A 14,128-nucleotide genomic window follows, 5' to 3' on the forward strand; every position below is an offset into this window, starting at 1 on the left:
CTTCCAGAATTCCGAACAAGTTTTGGGATCTTGCATGGAGGTCGTTCCATGGACGACTGTACGTCCGTGCAAATCTCATATATCTGAACCTAGGGGACAGGGGCTGTCCCCGACGGGAATGTGGAGGGACATCGGAGACCATGGACCATTTTCTGGTCCAATGTCCCTTCAACATGGAGGTTCTTATGGGGGTAGGGGGTGCCATTGGCTACCCCCGCCTTCCGGCCCTGACCTATGCTGAGCGGGTGTATGGTGACTTCGGGGTCCGCAGGGGTTTTGAGTTATCGTCACTTTATTTAGTCAGCGTAGTTGTGCTTTACTACACTTGGCACGCTCGGTGTTTGGTGTCCACTAGGGACAAAATCCTGTCTGTGCATGAGGTGGTGGGCGATATCTTTCGGGAGTTGGTGAAGGTGCGGGATCTGGAAAGGAGCAGGGTCGGGCCTGAGAGGTGTGCCCATTTATGGAGGGGGTTCCTCTTCCAGCCCCCTTAGGCCATGACCCTGCCCCTCTCCACGGGTAGGGGCAACTTTCCTTTCTCACCCCCCTTAGATTTTGTTTATAGTTTATTTTTGAAATAAGGCTACAGACATGTCTGATTATCATGTTCTCGCTCATACGTGGGTTGTAGGTATTTGTTGTTCTGGTGGTGGGTGTGTTGTGGGTTGGCGATGATCTGGACAGTAGTGGTTTTTATGGACTTTAATATTTCCCTACTGTACCAGTGAGCCGTTTTAAGTTGGTTTTGTTCTTTTTTTTGTTGGCAATGATCTGGACAAGCTTTTTCTGATGGACTATAAAGACTTTTTCTTGTACCAGTGAGCCTGTTGTAAATACCCGTTCTAATGTTGTTGTGTTTTTTTTTTTTTTTTTGCAGTTATTTTCTTGGAGGGTGGTATGATGGTTTGTGTGTGTTGTTTGTTTTGTGTTATTTTGTTTATTTTGTATATTAACTTTTTTATGGTCGTAGTTTTAAAAATAAAAATCTCCACTTCCTGCTGGAGTAGAGAGAAGACCTGTCTTCCAGAGCTCCTGTGTTCCAGAGGATCCAGCCACCTAGGACCAGCCTCCAGCCCCAGCCCCTGGCCCCGGAAGAGGGGAGGGATGGCCTCCCTCAGCCCAGGAGAAAGACCTGCCTCCGGCCTCCAGAGTAACCAGCAGCACCTGCCCTCCTCCAGCCAGACGAAGATCAGCAGGGATGACCGCCTCTTCCTGGGCACCCAGCAGGGTCTCTCGGACTGGACCAGCATTCAACCAGGTGAGACTGAGGCCAAAGCCAGGAAGAGGTGTGATAAGATCAAGTCCCTGCTGGTTAGGATAGCCCAGGCCTGCGTGGAAAAAATGTCAGCTCTCGCAGGCCTGAGGGACAAGAGGGACAGGTGCTCCAGCAGTAAGAGGTCGGAGTACAGGGAGGCCATTAACACCCACCGGCTGCAGGTGAAGGAAATTTGGGACTATCTTGGGGGATTTTGTGAACGTGGGGCTGGAGAAGTTGCTTTCCTTGAGGAGCTCAGGAAGACCCTCCAGCAGGCCAGCCAGGAAGGAAGTCAGGCGGCAAGGAGGAGCAGCGGGCGGTCGGGGTCCCAAACCTCCAAGCAGCCGGGGAAGTCAGGAGAGCCTGGGTGTAGTGGGGGGGGGTGGAAGCTCTGGTGGTGCAGGGCCCAGTAAGGCCAAAAAAACCTGGGGAGGGCTCCCGAGAGCCGATCCCTCGGTCCGTGAAAAAAGGGGCTGGGGGGTTGGCTATGACAGGGGAGCCCAGTGATCCAGGAGGCCGCAGGGCCCAAGCGCCACCGGGGGTACCCCCCCTGCGTCTACGGGTCAGCACACCCGGGCTCCCACAGGAGGGCCACGCTGCAATTGTGGAAGCCCGCTGTGTGCCTGTCTCCAGGACCCCTCAGCCTGCAGTAGAGCGGGAGGACCTGGCAGAGGCAGCGCCAGTGACTGCTCCTGCGGCTGGTAGTGAACAGGGTGAGAGGCAGGTGCATGGCGGTGAAGTACCAGTAAAAACATTAAAAGTACTTGTCTGCAGCGTGGCCAAGATGGCGCCGGCTGCTGGGGGAGGAGCAGCCAGCATCAGGGACCAGGAAGTACCCCCCCCGCGCGCGAACCGGAAGTGACCCCCCCCCCCCAAACCCCCCCCCCCCCCCCCCCCCGCGACCGGAAGTGCTCCCCCCCCGCGACCGGAAGTGCCCCCCCCCCCCCCCGCGACCGGAAGCGACTTCCGGTGAATTTTCGGCTGGTGTCATCAGCACGGGAGTGGACCTGGGGGGTGATGGGCCAGGGGTGCAGGGGTGCCCAGTCCCGGTTATTGCAGCAAGCACCTCTGGGCACCCCCGGCAGGACGGTATGGACGGTATGGACGGTAAGCTGCCTACCCCCCAGGTCCCTATGGACACCAGCCCTGAAAGGCTTCCAGCGGCACAGGCAGGGTGGGGGGATTGTCAGGTGGGGCCCCTGCCGGAGGACAGTGCTGCATATGATTTTATCCGTCAGCTGGAGGGGTCCCAGGGGGGCATCCCCCCAGAGACAAGTGTGCGGGTTGAGTCCCAAGGGGCTGGTGAGGTCGCAGAGGGGTCTGGTTGGGGGAGTTTGGTGGGGGAGGTACCCCCCTCTGCTGTGGCCCCAGGGGGGGAGGGGCCTGTAGTCAGGCCAAGGGTGGTGGGTCAGGGGGGTCAGGGTAGTTCAGTGGGGGTGGGTGCAACACCACCGGCAGGGATGGGGGCCCCCCCGTCCCCCCCCACTTCTGGGGGTGCTGAGGGGGGTGCCCCGCTTCCGGAGAACATCTTTCGGGGGTCTCCGGAGGCCAACTTATTATCTGCCCTAAGGGGGGGGTCGCTCTTTCGCCCAGGTGGCGGGCTCTCGTGCCCCTCTGGACCACCTGTACAGCCGGTTTGGCGCCCAGAATTTCCGCGCCCCCCTGCTGACCAGGAGAGGACGCAGGGGTCGGCGTGGACGAGGGGTACAGGTGGTCCAGAGAGGAGGCGTAGGAATGTTGTCCAGCTTCGGTACGAGGGTCCGGACCCCTGCCCCGCCCGAGGTGAGGTGGTGGGCCTGGTACTCTCCTTGGGTTTTGGGGTGGGTGACCTTTTTGCTGTCATCCATCCCACCAACACACGGGAGTTTGATATCAGTTTTGTCACTCCCGTGTGTATGGAACGCTTAATCACCAGCTTTGGGCTGGTGAGGGGCGTTGACCCTTGGAAGAAGTACAGGCTCATTCCCATCTCCAGGCAGGAGGAGGTTAAGAACATCACCATCCTGGTGAGGAATGAGTCGCTCCCTCCGGAGGACATTGCCACCTGGCTTGGGAGGTACGGGCAGTTGCAAACCCCCCTGAGAAAGAACCTTGATGAGCGCGGGGTTTGGACCGGGGCTTGGTTGACCGGGATCCGGCTCAAGAGGGAGGGCAACAGTGTTGCCCACCTCCCTGGCAGTGCCTTCCTGGGCAGAGACCGGATCCTGGCCTTCTACCCGGGCCAGCCCCGCCGCTGCTTTAAGTGTGGCAGCCCGACCCACATGAGTTCGGACTGTACGGTGGTCAGATGTAGCCGGTGCCTTGAGTTTGGCCACCAGTCCGACTCATGTGGGAAGATCTGTTGCAATCTATGTGGTGAGATGGGGCACCCATTCAGTCGGTGCCCCAAAGCATATCGGGGTTCTTTCTCAGGGGGGGGACCTCCCGGGCCGGGAGCGGCCGAAGCCCCCCCGGCGAGTGATGGCCGGGGGGGTGGGGATCCTGGGGCCCCTAATGCCCCTCCGGATTGACCAACAGGCCCACAGCCTCAGAGAAGGCGGAGCAGGCGTGGGCGAGGGGCTCCCCCCCCGGGAGATACAGGCTCAGTTGGCCAGGAGGCTCCCGATCCTCCGGAAGGCGAAGCCGGTGGGGAGGAGTCGGGGAGGCCTGGGGGTCCCGGGCCTGAGGGTCCGGAGCCCCGGCTTTCCCCTCCTTTTGTTGCAGGGCCGATCCCCGTCCCCCTTCCCCCTCCCCCTCCTCGCCATTGCCCTTCCCCTCCACCTGTTCTATCTGCCTCCCCATGCAGCCCCCCCTCATCTTCCCATCCCCGTACCCCCCCCTCCCAAGTCCCGTCCCCCCCTCCCCCTTCTTCTGCCGATCCCCTTCCTGTCCCCCCCCTGTCTCTGGCCCCCCTCCTGCCTCTCCCATCCCCCCCCTTCTGGACCCAAAGTCTCCTCTGGCCTTGTGGCCATGGAGACGGAAGCTGCTCGAGCCTCATCTAAGAGGGAAATCTCGAGCAGCGGGTCCGAGGAGGGGGGTGGCGTAGTTACCTCAGAGAGATGGCAGGAGTGGGAGCAGGTGAGACGCAGGAAGAGGGGGAAGGCTGTAAAATCTGGGGGCGGGAGGTCCCCTGTGAAGGGTGGGGTTCCCCCTGGGGCACAAAGTGGGGTGTCCCTGGGGAACCCGTTTGGTGTCCTCTCCTCCTCCTCGGACTCAGAGGAGGAGGAGGGAGTGTAAATATGTAAATATGTTTTGGTGTTTGTAGTATGAAGGAGAACGTGACCCTTTCAATCATTTTGATGGCGGTACCCTCTCCAATACGGCTTGCGACCATTAATGTCGCAAGTATTCGTTCTGCAGGAGCTCGTTTTATGGCCTTTGATTTTCTCAGCCGTGTTGAAGCTGACATTTTGTTTTTGCAGGAGACCTGGCTGGCATCTGTGGCAGAGATGCATCTAGCAAAGAGGGAGTGGAGATGTGGGCCCTCCCTCTGGTCTCTTGCGGCCAAGCCCTGCAGTGGTGTAGCGGTCCTTTTTAAGACTGGTTCGGTGGCTTGCCGGCGAGTGATTGAAGTGGAGATTGGTAGATGTCTGGTGGTGGACGCTGTCGTGAGGGGGCAATTCCTCCGGCTCATTAATTTTTATGGGCCTCAAACCAAGAGGGAGAGGAAGAGCCTCCTTACGGCGGTTAAGCCTTATCTTTTTACATCCCAGCAGGTGATCTTTGGTGGTGACTTCAATATGATCACTAGGCCCAAAGACCGGGCAGGTGCCGCCAACCCTCTGGGATATGATAGTACTTTTTTGAATAGCGTAGTGAGGGAGGCCGGGTTGGTGGATGTGCACGTTCGTCACCTCCCCAACCTCACTGGTTTCACATTTTCCCGAGGTAGTTCTAAGAGTAGATTAGATAGGTTTTTTTTAAAGGGGGACTCTGCTTGCTCGGCTCCAGAGCTGCAGTCGGTGGAGTTCTCCGATCACTGTATGGTATCTGTGGCCCTGAATGTCGCCGACACTCCTCAGAAAGGGAGGGGTTTGTGGCGCCTGAATGGTTCGCTACTGGAGGATCCTGAGGTTAGGGAAGCCTATGAGGTTTTCTTCCTGGACCAGACCTCGCTCCTTGAGGGCAACTGCTCCCGCCTTGAATGGTGGGAAGTAGTTAAAAAGAGGTCTGGTGACTTTTTCTGGGAAATCTCTGGGTACAGGGCAGCTTCCAAGTACCAGGCCTACCAGAGACTACGCAGGCAGCTTGACCGCCTGGTGTCCTCTGGGGGCTCTCGGGAACAGATATCCGGTCTGAAGGCGCAGATGAAGGAGTGTCAGTACGACCGTCTCGCCTCCCTGGTTTTTGAGAGGGATTATGGGAAGTTTATCTCTCCTGATCCCTACAGGAGCTGTGGTGAGGCGGCGAGTTCGAAGGTCGTACACGGCCTGAAGGATGCCTCGGGATCTCTGGTCCGGTCCAGATCGGGGATCCTTGGTGTCGTCAGAGACCACTTTTCGGACCTCCTGAAGAAGCGGCCTCTAGACATGGAGAAAGTCAGGGAATTCCTTGATGAGACCCCACTGGAAGTGGGGTCTGACCTTCCTGACTCTCTGACAGAAGAGATCTCGGTGGCTGAAGTCGAGCAGGCTATCAGCTCTTTAGCATCTAAAAAGTCGCCTGGGCCCGATGGGCTCACGGCAGAGTTTTACAAAACCTTTAAGAGCCTCTTGGCTCCTCATTTGAGGGACGTGTACCGTGAATGTTTGGCCTATGGCCTGCTGCCTCCCTCAATGAGAAGGTCAGCTCTGATCCTTCTGTCAAAGGGGAAAGACCCGTCTGTGGTGGAGAATTGGCGTCCGATCGCCCTTCTTACCACAGATAGGAAGATACTGGCAAAGATCTTGTTTACACGTCTGTCTGCTTTGGCGGGCAGGATGCTGTCTCCCCCTCAGCACTGCACAATTCCTGGCCGGGGCACTTTTGGTGCCGTCCTGAACGTCCGGGAGGCTGTGGAAAGGTGCAGGGCTGATGGCAGCGAGCGGTATCTGCTTGCACTGGATCAGGCTAAGGCGTTTGATTGGGTGAACCATGAGTACCTTTGGCTGCTTCTGAGGAGATACGGTCTGCCTGATCAATTTGTTGATTGGCTACAGGTATTGTATAGGGGAACTGAGAGCTTCCCTCTTGTCAACGGTTGGGTGGGTGGGGCCTTTTCTGTGGACTCTGGCGTCCGGCAGGGCTGCCCGTTGAGCCCCCTCCTGTACGTCTTTGCGGTTGACCCCTTCGTAAGGAGGCTAGACTGCGAGCGTCTTGTGGGGGTTCCGGTGGGACCTGTCGGGGGTCCGGTTTCGGCAGTGAAGGTCGTGGCCTACGCGGATGACGTCTCGGTGGTGGTATCTGGTCGTGAGGAGGCCCATTATGTGGAATCCCAGATCGGGTGCTACTCTTAGGCGTCAGGTTCACTGGTCAATTGGGACAAGAGTGAAGTTTTCTGGATGGGGAAGGAGGGGGAGCAGTTCCCCCTTCCGGACGTGTTCCCCACGCCCGTACCAGAGATTCGAGTACTTGGCATTCATTTCGGCCCGGGTGATTATCCCAAGCTAAATTGGGAGCGCAGGCTGGTGAGTGCCACTCGGAAGGTGAAGGCCTGGAGAGGTTGGAAACTTTCCCTGAGGGAAAGGGTATGCTTGGTCAAGACGTACTTACTGCCTGAATTTCTCTTTGTGAGCTACGTGTGTCTTTTGCCAGCATCTCTCTATGCTCGGGTCTATGGTCTGTTCTTCCTGCTGTTGTGGGGAAACAGACTGAACCTGATCAAGAGGGAGGTCACATACCGCCAGCGAAGGCAAGGAGGGTTGGACATGGTCAACCCGGTGGTGTTCTTCATCATCATTTTTGTAAAGTACAACTTGCAGTCCATCTTTGTGGACGCGCCTTCCTGGTGGGAATGTTCATGCAAGGACTGGCTCTTGCTGTGAGGTGGGGGGAGGGGGGGAGACCCGGCGATCTGAGGAGATCGCATGGGTATCTCCCATCCAACGTCCCCCTGGCATTGAAGGTACTGAGGCAGTGGCGGATAACTGCCCTTGAGGTGGGCTCTCTGGGTCGGCGTGACCTGTACCTGAGGGTCATGGCCTCGGACATTTTGAAGCCCCTGTCTTTAAGGGACTGTCCTGAGAGGGTCCTCACGGAGGGGTTAGCCCTCTTGAATTCTTCCAGAATTCCGAACAAGTTTTGGGATCTTGCATGGAGGTCGTTCCATGGACGACTGTACGTCCGTGCAAAACTCATATATCTGAACCTAGGGGACAGGGGCTGTCCCCGACGGGAATGTGGAGGGACATTGGAGACCATGGACCATTTTCTGGTCCAATGTCCCTTCAACATGGAGGTTCTTACGGGGGTAGGGTGTGCCATTGGCTACCCCCGCCTTCCGGCCCTGACCTATGCTGAGCGGGTGTATGGTGACTTCGGGGTCCGCAGGGGTTTTGAGTTATCGTCACTTTATTTAGTCAGCGTAGTTGTGCTTTACTACACTTGGCACGCTCGGTGTTTGGTGTCCACTAGGGACAAAATCCTGTCTGTGCATGAGGTGGTGGGCGATATCTTTCGGGAGTTGGTGAAGGTGCGGGATCTGGAAAGGAGCAGGGTCGGGCCTGAGAGGTGTGCCCATTTATGGAGGGGGTTCCTCTTCCAGCCCCCTTAGGCCATGACCCTGCCCCTCTCCATGGGTAGGGGCAACTTTCCTTTCTCACCCCCCTTAGATTTTGTTTATAGTTTATTTTTGAAATAAGGCTACAGACATGTCTGATTATCATGTTCTCGCTCATACGTGGGTTGTAGGTATTTGTTGTTCTGGTGGTGGGGTGTGTTGTGGGTTGGCGATGATCTGGACAGTAGTGGTTTTTATGGACTTTAATATTTCCCTACTGTACCAGTGAGCCGTTTTAAGTTGGTTTTGTTCTTTTTTTTGTTGGCAATGATCTGGACAAGCTTTTTCTGATGGACTATAAAGACTTTTTCTTGTACCAGTGAGCCTGTTGTAAATACCCGTTCTAATGTTGTTGTGTTTTTTTTTTGCAGTTCTTTTCTTGGAGGGTGGTATGATGGTTTGTGTGTGTTGTTTGTTTTGTGTTATTTAGTTTATTTTGTATATTTGTTAACTTTTTTATGGTCGTAGTTTTAAAAATAAAAATCTCCAGACCAAAAAAAAAAGGGGGGTTCCCCTCCAGGTGCATACCAGGCTCTTAGGCTTGGTCTGGAACATAAGGGGTTAAACTCGCGCAGAAAACCAGCGTGGGGTCCCCCCCCAAGATCCAAACCAAGCACTTATCCCAGGCACGCAGTCTGGCCCGGACAGGAATGGGGGTGGGGACGAGCGAGCGCCCCCCCCTTCTGAGCCATACCAGACCACATGCCCTCAACATGGGGGAATGTGTGCTGTGGGGGAGGGGGGCACTGCCGTCTTCTGCCGGGACCCCTTCACCATGAGGCTCCTGCCTATGGGGGAGGGCTCCGGGCTTCGTCGATTTCTGCCGGGGGGGGTGTGCTGTAGCCCCCCTGGGCTGTTTTCTGCTTGAGCCCCCTTCACCATGAGGCTCCTGCCTATGGGGGAGGGCTCCAGGCTTCGTCGCTTTCTGCGGGGGGTTCACCTACTCCCCCCGTCTTCTGCACCGTATTTCGCCGGGACCCCCTTCACCATGAGGCTCCTTGTTGCCTATGGGGGAGGGTCCCGGGCTTCGTCGGTTTCTGCGGGGGGGGCACCTGCCCCCCTCGTCTTCAGCGCCGTATTTCGCCGGGACCCCCTTCACCATGAGGCTTCCTGCCTATGGGGGAGGGTCCCGGGCTTCGTCGGTTTCTGCGGGGGGGGGGGGGGCACATGCCCCCCCTCGTCTTCAGCACCGTATTTCGCCGGGACCCCCTTCACCATGAGGCTTCCTGCCTATGGGGGAGGGTCCCGGGCTTCGTCGGTTTCTGCGGGGGGGCACCTGCCCCCCCTCGTCTTCAGCGCCGTATTTCGCCGGGACCCCCTTCACCATGAGGCTTCCTGCCTATGTGGGAGGGTCCCGGGCTTCGTCGGTTTCGGCACCTGCCCCCCCTCGTCTTCAGCGCCGTATTTCACCGTGACCCCCTTCACCATGAGGCTTCCTGCCTATGGGGGAGGGTCCCGGGCCTCTACGATGTTTTCCGCCGTAGGGCGCCATCCTCCGGTCTTCTGCGGTGCCTTCCGCTTCTGTCTGGCTCCTCCGCGGAGCACAGGGCTTGTCTTCTTCCTTCTCTTCCATTCGATGTTGACACGGCGAGGTCCGGCGCTGGAGTGCCGTGTGAGCGATGGGCATTGACTTATATAGGGCAATGCCACCATGTGACCTCAACCCATGTGACATCACATTCCCATCATGCCCAGGGAATGTGATGTCACATGGGTTGAGGTCACATGGTGGCATTGCCCTATATAAGTCAATGCCCGTCGCTCACACTGCATGTCAGCGCGGAACCTCGTCGTGTCAACATCCAATGGAAGAGAAGGGAGAAGACAGCGCAGACAAGCCCTGGGCTCCCGGAGGAGACAGGCAGAAGAAGGAACAGAGAAGAGGGAAGAAAGCCCTGGCTCCGCGGGGGAGCCAGGCAGAAGAAGGAGCAGAGAAAAGACCGGGGAGTTGGCGCACCCCCGGCAGAAGACCAGGAAGACCGGAACCCTGGCGGAAGGCAGCGGAAAGACCGGGGGATAGGCGCCGAAACTCGCCGAAGTCCGGATGCCCCCCCCTAATGTAAAAGAGCTTAAATGGGGTGGGGGCCCCCGGCGGAAGGCTCCGGCGAGGACCGAAGAATGGCGCCCTCCCCCGGCAGAAATCACCGAAGCCCAGGGTCCCGGCGGAAGATCGGGAAAGAAGAAACCCCCCCTTGTGAAAGAGCTAAAGAAGAAAGGGGGGGGGCTCCGGAGCTGATAATAAATTATTTTATTCTGTGTGGTGTTTTTTTTTTACTTTACACTTTTCCCCCAGGTGAAAGGGTAGAGGTACGATGTACCCCATACTCATTCACATAGGGTGGGGGGCCGGCATCTGGGGGCCCCCTTATTAAAGGGGGCTCGCAGATTCCGATTAGCCCCCGCCCGCATACCCCGACAACCAATGGCAAGGGTTGTCGTGAAGAGGCTCTTGTCCCTATCGACATGGGGACAAGAGTGCTGTGGGGTGGGGGGGCAGTGCCCCCTCCCCCATAGCACACACTCCCCCATGTTGAAGGCATGCGGTCTGGTACGGCTCAGGAGGGGGGGCGCTCGCTCGTCCCCACCCCCATTCCTGTCCGGGCCAGACTGCGTGCCTGGGATGAGGGCTTGGTTTGGACCTTGGGGGGGAACCCCGCGCCGATTTTTGGCACGGGTTTAACCCCTCACATTCCGGACCAAGCCTAAGAGCCTAATGTACCCCTGGAGGGGGACCCGCGCCGATTTCAAGTTTGAAATTTGGCGCGGAGTTCCCCTTCATGGCTGAAAACAGGTCGGAGATTCCCGTGCTCCGCGTCACGCAGCGCAATCGCGGGTACGCCGCTTGGTATTTACCAAGATTTTCTCGGCGTACTGACAAGGCGCACGGGAATCCCTGACATTTCTCTCTACGCATGCCCAGTATGCAAATGAACATCCCCGAGGTTTAGGCGCACTGTGTAAGCGTACGGGATCTGTTTTCAAAAAACACTTTCACTTTCAATTCGGCCCGCCAAACACTTTCAAACACATGTGAAGAAAAAGATGCGCTAATTAAATGAATAAATAGGTTATGAAATCCAGTGAAACAACCTCAAAATTTCTAAATAAATATCTAAATAAATTAATAAATTATATAATGGTGGGATAGAAGTGAATATATGTACAATAATAAATAAATGACCGAGCCAATAAATAAATAAATAGGTAAGACTCCTATCATAGGAGATCAAAGGAATTAATATTGTGCACAAACAGTCCAAATAATAGTGAAAAGAATTTTGCAGGGTAAGTCCATTAGGTCTGTGTAGACTTCCTCCTCCACCAAGGAATGGAAAACAAAACACCGCAAGCAAGTGCTCATGGATGGCACCTTACCACAAGAAGTTGATCTCCTTAATCAAAAGGAGATCGCAATAAGCATGGGTTCATATAACATCAAAATCCTAGTATGTCGATATCAGCAGATCCAGCATCCAGCCTCACATGAAATAAGCCAAAAAGAGGAAATCGCCATAGTATAATAACGTTTATTAAACAAAGGTTAAAAGACAGGCAACGCCAAATTGGCCCCTTACTTGCAAGGTGCCTTAACCCGGCACTGAGGCTGGTCTGCGTTGGATGATTAGGGGGAGAGAGATCCACGCTGTAGGAAGAGTGCAGCGGCGTGCGTTCCACCTGTGTATGAGCGAGGACCAGCAGAGCCGGAACCGGAAGTGCGTCCGTCCGTAGGAGATAGCGTGACCAATGCGCCTCGACGTACGTTTCGAGATAGACTCGTCGTCAGGAAGCGTCATTGGTCACACATACAGGCCATTAATATAGGCCATCCAATCAAATTTAAAGTGGGAGGGACGAAGGAGATAGTAACAGCCTCAGTCCCGCGCAACAGATACATACAGAGATGCAATGGCCAATCAAATTCTATATCTATAACAAGATATAGATTAATACAATTATTGATACAATTAAGTCACAACAATCCTAGGATAAGCAAATAGTATTATGAAAAATAAATTAAGTTAAATTAATAGTGCCTAAGATATGTCGGACAGTAGTATACTTAAAATCACATTTAATTATGTTAATAAAAAATAAAATAGACTTAAAAAATATAGATAAAATGTAATAAAACCAGACACAGATTATTCTATTCATTGGTTATAAAACAATTTAGATCAAGATCAATGTTTAAACCCAAAGGTCGCATGGTACGCAGCCGATGCAACCATTTGGTTTCATTCTGGGACACTGTCTTTTTGAGGTTTGTACCTCTCCAATGACTAATTACCCTATCGATACCATAAAATGTTAAAAATCGTGGGTCTCTATTGTGACACTCATCAAAATGTCTAGATACGCTATGTTTGGGAAATCCCTTAATAATGTTAGCTACGTGCTCGTTGATGCGCACCTTGAGTTCTCTAGTGGTTCTACCCACATATTGTAACTTGCATGGGCATTCCAGAACGTAAGTCACGTATCTGGAATGGCAAGTTATTAGCGGTTCAATGATAAATTGTTCATGTGTAACATAGGATTCAAAACCAAGGCGTTTTTTTCCCACTCTATTAGTACTCTTGCATGATCTGCATCTAGTACAATAATAAAATCCTGGGCTATCAAGAAAGGTCAAAGGTTTATCAGGTGGGTCGGGGACATTTTTTGCAATTTTGTTACGTAAACCAGGAGCTCTCCTATAAATAAAAGATGGTTTAGAAGGTAAAATTTTGGCCAAATCTGCGTCCTGTAACAAGATAGGCCAGAATTTTTTGACAATTTTCTCTACCCCTTTATATTGTCTATGGAAGCCAGAGAGAAAAGGAACTGTATCTGCCCGTTGAGGCCTCTCTCTGGACTCCAATAAAGATTGTCTATCCATCCCAAGCACCTCTTTTTTGGTGCTTAGTAAGGATGATATGGGATAACCCTTTTCTTCAAACTTCATGATCAAAAGGTCAGCCTGTTCTTCAAAATCTGTGGTAGAGCTACAGTTACGTCGGATCCGCATAAGTTGACCTTTTGGGACCGCTCCTAACCACTTAGGGTGGTGGCAACTTTTACTAGGTACGAAACCATTACGGTCCGTGGGTTTGAAGAAAGTTTTGGTGACAATTTGATTATTTTGTTTCATTAAAGTAAGGTCAAGATAATTGATACAGGTAAGGCTGGATTCTGCAGTAAAGTGTAGGCCATAAATATTATTATTCATCCTAGACAGGAAATCCTCCAAAGTGACCTGGGACCCCTCCCACAACATTATAATATCGTCAATATAACGTTTGTAGTAAATTAAGGGTTTGCAGGTCTCCTTATATATGGTCTCCATCTCCCATTTATTAAGCAGAATGTTTGCTACACTAGGGGCATAGCGAGCCCCCATCGCCACCCCCTTTGTTTGTTTATAATAATTACCTTGTACCCAAAAATAATTATTACCCATTGCTTGTCTTAGCCCCTCCACCAAAAAATGAATTTGTGATAATGGTAGTGTAGATTTCTCTGTTAGACTCTCAGTGACTGCCAGCAGGGCGTCATTTTGTCTAATGTTGGTATATAATGACTCTATATCAACAGTAACATGTATCCTTGGTGGTAGGGACAGGGGTTATAGATTTAATTAACTCTCTGCTATCCTTTAAATAAGATTTGCCCTGGATCACCAGGGGTTGGAGATAGGTATCGAGGTATTCCCCTATGCGAGAGTATAGTGAGCCGATACCACTTATGATGGGTCGACCCGGGGGGTCAATTCTGCTTTTATGTATCTTTGGGAGAATATATAGAACCGGGTGCGTGGTGCTTGAGGGATCAGATACAGTGCCTCCTTCTTAGTTAGTATCGAACGTGCAGCTCCATCGTCAACCCAAGAGGTAAGTTCTTTCTTAAGTGTATTAAGTGGGTCACCAGATAATGGATGGTATGTCTCCACATCAGCCAGTAATCTATGTATTTCACCATAGTATTTGTCTTTATCTAATAGCACCACCCCCCCCCCCCCTTATCCGCAGGGCGGACTACTATGTTTTTATTGGCTTCTAACTGTTTAATACCCTCTTTGATGAGGTGATCAGTTTGATAGTTATCTTTGACCTCCATATCCTTAATTTCCTCCTGTACCATATTCTTGAAAACTTCGACATGGTGATGAGTCCCTTTCTTGGGGTTAAAGGTAGAATTATTTTTTAAATTAGTATGCT

The sequence above is a fragment of the Rana temporaria genome, chromosome 3, assembly GCF_905171775.1.
Source record: "Rana temporaria chromosome 3, aRanTem1.1, whole genome shotgun sequence".
Lineage (NCBI taxonomy): Eukaryota > Metazoa > Chordata > Amphibia > Anura > Ranidae > Rana > Rana temporaria.